We start from the raw sequence: 12737 nt of genomic DNA on the forward strand, positions 1-12737 counted from the left end.
TTAGCACATCAGAACATACTTTTAAAAGACATGTTTAGCTCAAGTGCTTACGGGTTGATTTTTCATTTTGTGCATATGTTAGATTTCATTCAGTGTGGTCCCATTAGGGGAAAGACCATGGAAGAAGTCACACTCTTTCTACATCATCTATAATTGGAAGGGATTTGTGTCCTTTGGTTGCTAAGTAAATGAACTGCTGAAGTCCCACTTTCTTCGTGTCGCTCCCATTTGAGCATTAACTTTCTTTCCTTGCAATTCCTGACATTTGCACTTGCACTTAGGTTCCCCTACCTAAGCTGCATTCAAAGATATATACTCTAGAGTTCTCCAGGTTATTGTGTTGTCTGAGTATGTGTGATTGGGTAGAAAAGTTTTCAGGTAGTAATCTCCCTCCATTCCTCTCTCCCTTTCCTATTTTCATAGTCATGGCCCAATTTAATTTCCCAGTATGTCCCTCTTAGAATAATGTAGAAACAGTGAGTAGAAACAACGGCATTCACTATCATATTCTACTAATTCATCACCCACCCATTCATTTGGCCATCACTTACCCCATGCCCACATGGTTCAGGAATGCAGTGGCTGGAAACAGCACAGGCTGGCGCCCTGCCCTCCCATCCCAGGGCCCGCAGAAGTCTTATATTGCAGATGGACAGAGTATTTGATAGTATCTCTTGTGGCCCTCCCTCAGCTGAACTGATTTTAAAAAAGTGTTCTTTGCTTGGAGATGCTGAAGTTCAAATCAAGTCAGGAATCAGAGACCCTTCTGAGACAGACTGGGCAAGGCACATGGAATCTAGGAGCCTTTTGCCCTCTCGATAGTCCCAGGTCTTTTTTCACAAAGTGCATGGAGTCCTGTGTGCATATTCTGTCATCCCAAGAGTTACCTGCTTCTACTCTGGTTTCTAATAGTCTGGTGGGCTCAAGACACTGTGACCTTGGTCTTTAAGGGTTCATTTAGTAGCATGTGGCATTTATGGGCATGGTCCTGGAACTAAATGTCCCTGTAGTAGAAACTCTCTTCCTAACCCTATTGGGTAATCAGTGTTAGATCTCAGGAAACATTTGTTCCCTGTGAATGAAGCATACTTAATGTCCTGGCTGTTGAACCAGGGGCCTTTCTATTGGGGTACAGTGCACAGAAGAAAACAGTGACCCCGCACCTTTCTCTCCACTTGTTCCACCTTAGTCCCATGGGGAGATACACCCATGGGGGGTATGGTGCAAATGACCACCGAAGTAGCTCCCCACTGCCTGGGTTTTACCTTGTGTTGAGACTCAGTTTCTCACTCTTGGTGGAGTCAGGACATCAGTTCATTTCTCAAAGCATCATCCAAACGTGGATAAAGCCCTGGCCCACGTGCGTGTCTCCATCTACAGCCTTTGCCTTTCAGCTGTCTCCAGAAGCAGGGGGGCTCACCCTACAACCTGTCTGCTTTAGGAAGTGGTTCACTCATTACTAGTCCAACCGCCTGTCTCTGAACAGAATATAAGTATATCTCTGCAATTACATTTATATGGCTGACATTTTTGAGTGTAGGGTTCCATTTTTGTTTGCCAAAATCTTAGATTTATTTTTCTTGGTAGACACTCATGTAGCAGCGATACTTGGTATTCTTCTGTGGAAGAAGACTAAGCAGCTGAAACTAGTCACCTGCTTTGCTTCTATCAGTCTTGGAGAAATTATGGAAATGATGCTTCTAAGACACTAGAACAGTGGGAAGTATCCTGATATTTGGTATTTTTGAATGCATAAGAAAATGTCTACAATTTTACAAAATTATAACGACCACAGTTCTTCTGGTGAATGGCAGTATTTTGTATTTGAATAAGGCTCTTTGTTATCTTTGAAGTAATTTGTGTCTGTTGTCTCTTTTTATCGGTGAAGTTAGTAAGAACTATTATTAACCCATTGCCTTGTTCCATCCTTCTAGAGCATTTTACTGTGCCCAGGCAACTTCAAAAACAACTGCATTGCTCCTGTATTCGTGTGTGTGTGTGTGTGTGTGTGTGTGTGTGTGTGTGTATTTAATTTGGAGGAAACATATTGACCAAGTAGTTGCAGAGATAATACAGAGGGATCCTGTGTATGTACAGATGGTCCTCACCCTGGGGTGATTGTGTCCCTTCGCTGCTCCCAAGGGTGTTTGGAAATGTCTGGAGGCCTTTTGATTTTCATAATTGGATGTGCAACTGGCATCCAGTGTGGAGAATAGGGATGCTTCTCTACATGCCAAAGAATATATTGCTTCACATGCAATAGTTAACCAGCCTAAAGTGTAAATAGTGCTGCAGTTGAGAAACTCTGCTCTAGACACTTGACCAGTTTCCCTAGTGTTATCATGTTAAATTACCATGACACATATATCAAAAGTAAGAAATTAACCTTGGTTCAATATCATTAAGCTATGGAATTTTTCATATTTCCACTTGTTAAAACTCAGACCCTTTGGTCCCGACTTTACTCCTCTTTAGTCTGATCACATCTGTGACAGTTTCTCCATCTTCCTTTGATTTTCGTGACCTTCATCTGCCTTTGTGTTTTTGAGCTTGGTACTTTTGAAGAGATTTGTAAGTGTTTCTCACCTGGCTGTGATACCAACCCCATCCACATAGCACAGGCAGTGTATGTAAATGTGTGCTTTGGGGTTTCATCCGTGACTGCAAGTGTCATGGCATTTAGAGGGTAGGGATGACTGGTAATCGTAGTGGTTGCAAGCTCAAGACAGTCCCGTATAACAAGGCATTTCCTAGGCAAAATGGCAACCACAGTGCCCTCCCTGCCACACATAGCTCTCATGTCCTTTCTAGTAACTAATGTAGACTGAAATGCCTTGCTTCAAGTCAAGCAAAAGGCAGGTAGTCAACTTCAAAGTAAAAGCTTGACTTTTTATAGTTTCAGTCCAGGAGTTTTTGTATCTAACAGTAACTGTCTCTACTGAAAATCTTTGCTTTAATGTTTTTAGCAACAATTTAAGTCTTTTGGGAATTCTTTATTTGTAACTGGATGAAATGTTTCATTTTATTTGCTGAGGTATTAAAGTAAAGCATGAGTTGCAGCCCAATGGAAACACTGAAAAAAGAACTAGAATGCATAGGGTATTTCCATGGCAAAGGGGCCAGGAAAGCATTTGGGGCCTCAGCTGTGTTGAGGGAGGTGTGTGCATCCCTCCTGCTGCTTTTCTTTATAGCCCTTCTCCCCACCTGCCTGTGTGTACATTTATTTACTTGTATCTTCTGTCTCTGCCCCCTTAGAAAGCAAGTTCTCTGGGAGGAGGGACTTTGCTTTGTTTGTAGCATACTCTCTGACTCTCTAAAGGAAATACCATCAAATCCATGCTTGAACAGTATTTAAAGAAGCTTGAGCTGGAAAGAACAACACTGGCAAAGTGGCCAAACGACCTCTTACCTGGTTTCTGGCCTCCTCTAGTATGCTAGCAATATGGCTTTGTACTTGCCCAAATTGTGCATATGGCATGTGCTGCACATAATACTCCGTCTTTTCCCTTAGACAGTGTGTGTTGAGATATACCCTTCTGTAACACGTGTAGCTGTAGTTCAGTAGTTTACTACAGCAGTTCATTGTGTCCTTCAGGGGATATTTGGGAGCACCTGCAGACACTCCTGATTGTCACTGCCAGAGGTGGTCCTAATGCATGTGGCCGAGAGAGGCCAGGTTCGATGCTCCAAGTCCCCGGTGCACAGGGCATCCACCCCCCACATAGAATTCTCTGTCCCAGTAGCCCAGGAGCCCATTGGCCTATTTCTTCCCTTTAATCTGTGGACTAGTATTCCCTTGACAGCACATACTGCATCTACTTCATCCAGTCCAACTGGTGGGTGTTTAGGCTGCTCCAACTCGCTCTGATAGAGTGCTTCCCGCAGCCTCATGGATCTGTGTGTGTGTGTGTGTGTGTGTGTGTGTGTGTGTGTGTCATGGATCTGTGTGTGTGTGTGTGTGTGTGTGTGTCATGGATCTGTGTGTGTGTGTGTGTGTGTGTGTCATGGATCTGTGTGTGTGTGTGTGTGTGTGTGTGTCATGGATCTGTGTGTGTGTGTGTGTGTGTGTGTGTGTGTGTGTGTGTGTGTGCGTGCGCGCACGCGCGCACACGCAGTGAGTTTCTGGAAGCCATGCTTTGTTCCAGGGACACTCCCCAGTGCTGCTCCCTGATGGCTGCCCCCCGACACCACAGCACTGCCTGGGACTCCTGTTCTCTGTCTTTACAGCATTTGATATTGTTTAACCTTTTAATGTTTCCCAGCCTGAAGAGGATTAAATAAGCAGATCATATTTTTTACATTTACATGATGTGTTTGTTTATCGATAAGGTGAAACCATGAATAATTCACAGGCAGGACATTCTGCTCAATGGGGGAATGTTTATGGCAAGCACACACCACTTCAAGGTGCTCACCTTTGTATCTTGATGTGGGCTAAGACCCATCCATTTGGGGAGTCCAGTAGAGGGCACTGTCCCTTAGTGGATCTCCACCGGGGTGCTTTATTTTTTTAACAGTTACTCCCCCATACCCGGCACCCCAGGAGTGTTTGGCAATGACTGGAGATATTTATTTTCACAACGGGGGGTATGCTACTGGCACCTAGAGCAGGGATGCCAGGGATTCTGCTACACCCCTACAGTGCAGAGGATGGCAGGCAGCCAACCGCAGTTACCCGACCCCAGGCGTTCCCAGGGCCTCGGGGAGAGACTGTGATATGTATGAGATCCCGCTCTGTGACTGTATCCCAAAAGACATGGACAAACTATATGTCAGAAAAGTGCCTCCTGTTATTTCAGATAAGAGCAAGGTGGGTAAAGGGGAGTCGCCATCCTGGGGTGGGGAGAGAGGAGAGGGTGTGCAGGAGGCTGGCGGTGCTCATGGTGTAAGCTTTGTAGAGGCCGGGGGCTGTATGCACTGGCAGGGACCCCTACATCTCTCTGAGCGAGCCTGAAGGTTTTGGGCTAACCAAACCACCACTTGGTGTCGTGGCTCTCAAGACAGGGAGGTCTGCTGAGGCTTCTTTTCCTGCCCTGGTCTGGGGTGCGGGCCCTCGGCTTGGTGTCCTCAGCCTGGCACGGGCACCTCTCAGCAGTTGGGCCGCTGGAGAAGCTGCCTCCGTCCCCAAGTTGAGTGACCTGCAGGGTGTTCAGGTTCCACGGGCACCAGGACAATGGGTTGAGCAGCGTCAGTGCTGCATCAGAATCCTGCATCAGCCAGAAAGGGCCGTCTGACAGGGAGGGGGCTGGGCAGCCTGCCAAGCTACTGCCTCCAGGCATCGGGGATCTTCCTCTTGGGAGCTCTGATGTGGGACCAGCCTGGTGGGATGGCAGGAAGTGGTTGTGCGTGGACTGAGATCTGTGGCTGGACCTGGCCGTGGGTGATTGTTGGGCCCAGGCTCTGCGCAAGTAGCTGCCCATGACGACGGTGCCTGTGTGTGCACTGTTCAGCTCCCCGACATTCCTTGATTTTGCCGATGGAGGCGCCCAGGGCTCAACTGACCGTTGGCTTTGTGGTGCAAGGACAGAATGTGGAGTCGCCTGGGCATGCGGTCCTGCCAGCACCAGGTTACCACCCGCCAGACCCGCGACTGTCATGGGGCGTGCATTCCCTCTGAACAATGGGTCCCTCTGGTTCAGTTTTAAAAAATATATGCTTGCCTATGTTTATCACAGCACTATTCACAATTGCCAAGCTGTGTCCATCTGTTGATGAATGGATAAAGAACATGTGGTACATATACAAAAAGGAATATTATTCAGCCATAAGAAGAAACCAAATCCTACTGTTTGCAACAACGTTTATGAAGCTAGAGGGTATTATGCTCAGTGAAATAATCTAGGTGGAGAAAGACAAGTTCCAAATAATCTCACTCATCTGTGGAGCATAAGAACAAACCAAAATAGTCGAGGAACAAAACAGGAGCAGACTCGCAGAACCCAAGAAAGGCCTAAAAGTTACCAAAGGGAAAGAGACTGGGGAGGATGGGTGGGAAGTGAGGGATAGGGGTAAAAAAGGGGGTCATTACTATTAGCAGACATAATGTAGGTAAGTGCACAGGGAGGGCTGTACCACACAGAGAAAACAAGTCATGATTCTACAGCATCTTAATATGCTGATGGACAGGGACTGTGATGGGGTTTAAAGGGGAAATTGGTGAATGGGGAGTCTAGTAAACATAATATTCCTCATGTAATTGCAGATTAATGATACCAAAATAAGCAAACAAACAAACAAAACTGAGGCCTAAATTGTGAGTGCAGCCTTATAAAGAGTCAGCCACAATGGCCTCATACAGAAATGTGGACAGAATGTACATGATCATTGTCCACCTCTACAGGCTGCTTAATGATCCAGGTGACAGACTCGTAGAGTGGCAGGGTAGTCAGGGACATCAAGTAGGTCCAGTAATCTGGGCAGCTGGGCATCAGGCAGCCAGGGTCGAATGACCCAAATTCCACCAGGTTGTCCTGGCCAAGAGAAGGGGTCACTGAGCTGTCATTTAATTGTGAAAAACACTCAGGCACTGGATGATGGGGCAATGGTGCTGGGACCACCTGGGGACCAGCAGTGCTCCAGTGGAGCTCCAGGTGCTTCTGGGCAGAGGAGGACAGACTCATGCTCATGCTGTTCCTCCAATTAACTGTTTATCTTTCTAAAAATCGAGATATAATTCACTTAAAAAAATCAAGAAATTATTAACAACTGTGTATTTCTGCTGGTCCTCAGGGGAAACACAGCAATTCATTTCCCCATCCATTCAGGGAGCAGCTGGGCTCCTCTGAACTCTTAAGAGGCATGAAGTGGTAGCTGGTGCCTAAACAGGAAGGCTGCTGTTTTTCAAGAAAAGCTGACAGAATGCTCCTTTCTAAAATACACTGCAAATTAGAAGCCAGAATTCTAGCCTACAAGGGAAAGAGTGACAGAAAAAGACAGAGACAGGGAAAGAGAAGGAAAGAGGCGGGGTGGAGGTGGGTGGCAGTAGACAGATGGGGATGAGAGGGGAAGGAAGAACACAGGGATTCCTCCCAGGAAGCAGCCCCTTTAGGATCTTTGTTTTAGAATTATTGACTCTATTCTCTGCACTGTACTTTCATCCCTGTGACTAATGTATGTTATAATTGAGATTTTGTGCCTTTTATCCCCATTACTCAACCCCTCCCCCATGGTAAACACCAGTCACTTCTCAGCATCTATGAGCTGTTTTGTTCATTTTGTTTAGTATTGTTTTTAGATTCCACATGTAGTGAAATCATATGGTATTTGTCTTTCTCCTCCTGGCTTATTTCACTGAGCATAATACCCTCTATATCCATTCATGTTGTCACAGTAGCAGGATTTCTTTCTTCTTTTAGGGCTGAATAATATTCTATTGTGTATAGATACCACATCTTTATTCATTCACCTATTGATGGACACTTAGGTTCCTTCTGTATCTTGGCTATTGTAAATCATGCAGCAGTAAACATAGGGGTTCATATATCTTTTCAAATCAGAGATTGTGTTTTCTTCCAGTAAATTCCTAGGAGTAGAATTACTGGGTTGTATAACATTCCTAATTTTAGTGTTCTGAGAAATCCTCATACTGCTTTCCACAGTGGCTGCACCAAATGACATTCCCACCAATGGTGTAGGAGGGTTCCCTTTTCTCCACATCCTCACCAACACTTGTTATTTCTTGTCTTTTGGAGAGTGGCCATTCTGACTAGTGTGAGGTGATACCACATTGTGGCCTTGATTTGCTTTACCCTGTTGATCAGTGATGTGGAGCATCTTATCACATGCCTTGGAATTCTGAATATTGAACAGTTAATCTCAGCATTTGGACAAAGTATCCATCCTGAAGGATATGGATAAGTTCAAAGCTGGACCAGGTGAGCTGCTGTCAAAAGTTACCCCTGCTCCCCATCTGATGGAGGGTAGGTAGAGTCAAAAAGGCTGCTTTGAGTGTTTCCACAAGGACTTTGAAGGAGCAGATGTCAGGGGCAGAGGAAGGGAAAGCATTACATTCCTGAGTGCCTGGGTGCTCAGTCACACAGTAGCTAGACCACTGTGGTCAGTGCCACCAACAGAGTCACTTCTATCCCCTGCAAGGTGTCCCAGGGCCAGGGCCTCTCTCAACACAAGCATCGTAAATGTCAACTGTCTTCTAAGGCAGTTTTCAATAGAAACCGAATTAGAGTGTGTTTAATTACATTTCCCAATTCAGAGTGCCTCGTTAGTGTCTGCACTCTGAGATTGAACCATAAAATGTATTTCAAGTGGTTTAGGAAAAGAAATACTACCTTATGTTTAATTGATGGCAAGGTATCCACCAATTTCTGTAGCTCATTATGATGTTTGCTCAGCTAAAGAAGAAGCCATGAGAAAAGGAGATGTCAAAACAATTGACACCTCACTTTTGAAACTGAAACAGAATTTGAACTAAAATCAGACATCTGTAGATTTCCGAAAAACAAACCAACTCTGGTATTTAGACTACACTGAAACTGGTAATTTAGAATGTTACAAATATCACTGAGTTAAATTAGACATAGAACAAATGAACAGGCCGTTTGCTGACAGGCTAAATGTCCCTGCAGGGAAAGGTGTCCCTCCTCCAATTAACTATAAATTCCTAAGTTGAAATTGAAATTAACATTAATAATTGTTCCACAAGGTAGCCTTATGTCAATTGCCCAATGGCTGCTGTGACTTGAGACTGCTCTGTTGGACTGCATTTTCCTATATTGCACTGTATTTTAACTTGCTTATTGTTATCCCAATATTCTTACAACTTAGTGTTGCAGTATTGTATCTCACCCTAGAATACAGCACATAAAGTTGGTCAGATTTATTTTACCTTTTAAAGTATTCCTATCATAGCCAAACCATTTTCTGCCAGTGCTGCAGCCTCAAAGTCTTCAAATTTAGCTGCATTCCAACACACCAAGTGCAGCTGAAACACCATTAAAAGATCATTTGACACATGACTGTATAGGATTGCTTCAGAACACAGAGCCTTTCTCCACATACGATGCCTTCATGTGATTCCTCACCAGAAATAAAGCCACTGAAAAATGCGTATGACAATCTGGTACAAAATGAGAGAAGAAATGTACATAGGAGCAGCAATTAATGTTACTTTGGAGTAGAGGGATTTATTTGATAAAATTATACTGCAATAACATTTCAGTGAGGGAGCAACATTTGGCCATTCCCATCCTAATCTGCATGAAACCACCAAAGTCAAAATCCATTTGCATCTGAAGGAGTAGTGTTTACAATGAGAGGACTAGATTCTCTGTGGGAATTAGGCAGGAGGTGAAGTCAAATTTCTTTAAGGGACAACCACTTAAAATATTCTTTTTTAAGGTGACATTTAAAACTGAATTACGGGGAAAGTTGGTAAGAAATTCTATTTCCCTCTGTGCGCCCTGTTTTTCCATACAAGTCATTCTTTGTCATTCATGAATGCAGGATCACCCTACCTCTTGAATGAGACCCTCAAGGTCATGGTTAACTTTTTCCTCTCCACTCCTCTCCTGAATATAAGCCTGTCCCCAAGACCTGTTGCTTTTCAGAAATCCTTGTTAAATCGTGCCCCTTACTTCTATTTATATTGCCCCAGCCTTCATGTAGTCTCCTACCATCTCTCCCTTGAATTAACCCCATCGGGTGGTCCTGCACTGTTGCCTGGGTTATTATTTATTATTACCTTAGGCTATGATTTGAGTCTTGCTTAGAATTCTGGAAGAATGCCATTTCTGAATCTTAAGGTTCATTTCTGCTGTATTCTGGATCAGGGCAGTTATCATTTTTACATATATAAACTGGGAGTAATCAAATATGCCCATGAGAGAGCTATTTGGCATTTATAGGAACCACTTGACTCCTGATACTTTCTTAGAACTGGAAACACAGAATTATTCCCACTTCTGCACAGTTGTCACTGTTCCCCAGCTTCTCAACATACCTCCCCTGGGTAACATTTGCTGTCCACGGTGTGCTTGGAGCCCCAGGCATCGATGACCCCCCCAGTGAAAATGGAACTGCTTCAATTGGTACTTCTGTTCCAGGGGTCCCCCCTTGATCACTGAAATGGCACGTGCAACATCAGGGAAAGTTTTTCTCATCATGGAAGGATGTCAGGGGAAAGCCAATTCTGTAGATACACCGTCTCTATGAACTGTCTTAAATGGTGCACACTGCATTGCATACAACTGCATGTAAACTTGATTTCCCTGCAGTCAATACATGTATAAGGGGAGACCTGTGCTCTGAATAACACTGAGATTTAACTACACTCCAAGATACATACAATTGTTAAAGGCCAATTGTCGACTTCTTTTTATATTCTGCATTTATTGTGCCCAGTTGTTTAATGTGCAATAAAATGCAAATTTCTCCAAGCATATTTATCCAACCCAATCTCACAAAACTGAAATACAGGAACTGCACATATTCTCTTCTTTTTTATGCACTGATATTTTGCTTTTCCATTTTTGAAGATAACCAGTGTTTCTTTCCCCTTCATTGAAATGCAATAGGAAATTTTCAAGTAAAAATTGACCTCCCATCTCCCTCTAGACAGAGTAAACAATCTGAGTCATCCACACACTTCACCACTGGCCTTAGTGTGTTGGATAATATGTTTTTTTCACACTAGCGTTTTCTGGAACAAGTGAAATCAATAAATTAGGCAAAATATTCAGACACAATTAGTTCCTAAAGTCACCCTTAGGTTTTTTTTTTTTTTGCTTGAATTTGCTAAAGCACATTTAGTTCCTCCTTTCTTCCATCCAATGAGACCCTGGCAATGTCTTCCCATGGTTAAACCAATACAAAAACATGAAAAATATCCATCTTATCTATCTTAATGATTTTTAGAATTCATTGCATCGTTAGTTGAATTTTATGTTAATGATTGAGTACAATGATCCCAAGGACCAAATACACTGAATATGGCATGCAATGATCTACCTTATGGGTTTTCAAAAATATCTTACAGAATTTCCTCTTCTAAAAAAGGAGTTCTGTAAGAGGCGAGTGAAAACACCAATGACCACTTTTCTTTGAGGAGCAGGGAAGATGCAGAGAATGATACCATGTAATTCACTAAATTAAAAGGGCAGTAATACAGTGTACTGCAGTAAAAATAAAATATCTTCCCCCAGATTCTTTGTTTTCTATGCCAGCTCCATATTGTGAACATGACTTTGACAAATATTAAGTCTCATCTGTTGAATGAAACTGAGGGTCTGGTCCCAAGTTAAGTGAGGGCAGAGGAAAAGGCCAGCTTTTCTCTTCTGTCCCCAGAAAAACACTGGCAGCACTTCCAGGACACTTACTGTTTCCTCCAAAGATGATGAACATGGCAGAATGGAGATGTCACCAACAGGTGGCTACAAGGGTGGGAAGCAGACCTGGCCTTCAGGTGTGTTTTGATTCACCCACACAATACTAAACACATTTTGTAATTTGTTGCCAACATTTAGAGCTGGATGATTTCACATAAAAATTCACACTTCCAGCTGAACTTGAAAATGAGACACTCTGCAATGTCGGGCACACACTCCCACTGGGCACCAACAGGCTGGATGGGAGAAATGCCACCCCCTTTGGAAGGTCCCACCACTTCTTCACAGTCACCACCACTGTCATTTCTCTCAGGCTCTCCCAGCCTGGCTCATTCTCACTACTTCTCTGGCTATACACCTCCATTTTGAGAAGCAATTGCCGTATTGAGAGCTGCCCTATGGAAAGGCCCATTTGGCAAGGAAGTGAGGGTGGCCACTGGCCAACAGCCAGCAAGGAACTGAGGCCCTGAGAGAAACTGAATCCTGCCAAGACCATGAGAATGAGTTTGGAAGAATATCCTCTGCCAGAGGAGGCTTGAGATGAGATCCCAACCACAGCGGACACCTTGATTCCAGCCCAATAAGAAACCCAGAGCAAGAGTCCCTAGCTGAGCTGCATGCAGATTCCCTGCCTCTGACAGCGGTCTGCAGAACTCACTGTGAATCACCTCTTGCCTACTTCAGAACTAGCTTGTCTGTCACCTCCTTGAACTTTACACCCAGTAACACCTAATACAGGCATAACAATGCCCTGCATCTTCCACCTGACCCTATGTGCACATATCCCTCATTGCTCTTAGCATTCTGTCTGAGTGTCTTCTCTTCAGTGGCTTGTCTCCCCACCACACTACAAGCTACTTAAAGGCAGGGACCATCCCTTCCTCTGCTTTCTATTCTGAGCAATTGCATAGTGCTTGGCACTTAGGAGACCCTCCATGAAACCAGGAGCTAACAATACAGAGTGATATATCAATTTGGTTTGTTATTGAAACATCACTACTAACATCAGCAAGAGCGAGGAAAAGGGTGGGGTTGGGTGGGGAAGATGCTGGGCTGAGGGGGAAACACGGCTGGCAAGGAACAGGGCAGAGAAAGCAGAAAGGAGCTTATGAATCTGGAAGCAGAGCAATCCTAAGATATATCAAATAAGCATATGCTTATTTATATGAGGCTATTGACATTCTGTTCTTTTGGTTTTCTAAAATGAGAAAGGATGAAACATACAAAAATTAGAATAATAAATATAAAACAAGTAGCATGGAGTTGGGCTTAGAGTAAACTATCAATGTAATGTTCACACCCTTTTTTGCTGTTAATGTGAAGGTGGAAGAGCTAGCAGAGATCAGGATGATGAGGGGAAAGGTAATACATGGGACCCATATGAATAAACATAGCTGC

The 12737-nt window shown here is 43.9% G+C and overlaps 1 pseudogene; it reads right to left on the bottom strand.

Annotated features, from left to right (window-relative positions):
• Positions 1-6290: 6290 nt before the first annotated feature.
• Positions 6291-10115, bottom strand: LOC130682318 (carbonic anhydrase 5B, mitochondrial-like; annotated as a pseudogene).
• Between the last annotated feature and the right edge of the window lie 2622 nt (positions 10116-12737).

Source organism: Manis pentadactyla, assembly GCF_030020395.1.
Source record: "Manis pentadactyla isolate mManPen7 chromosome Y unlocalized genomic scaffold, mManPen7.hap1 SUPER_Y_unloc_5, whole genome shotgun sequence".
In the NCBI taxonomy this organism is placed as follows: Eukaryota; Metazoa; Chordata; class Mammalia; order Pholidota; family Manidae; genus Manis; species Manis pentadactyla.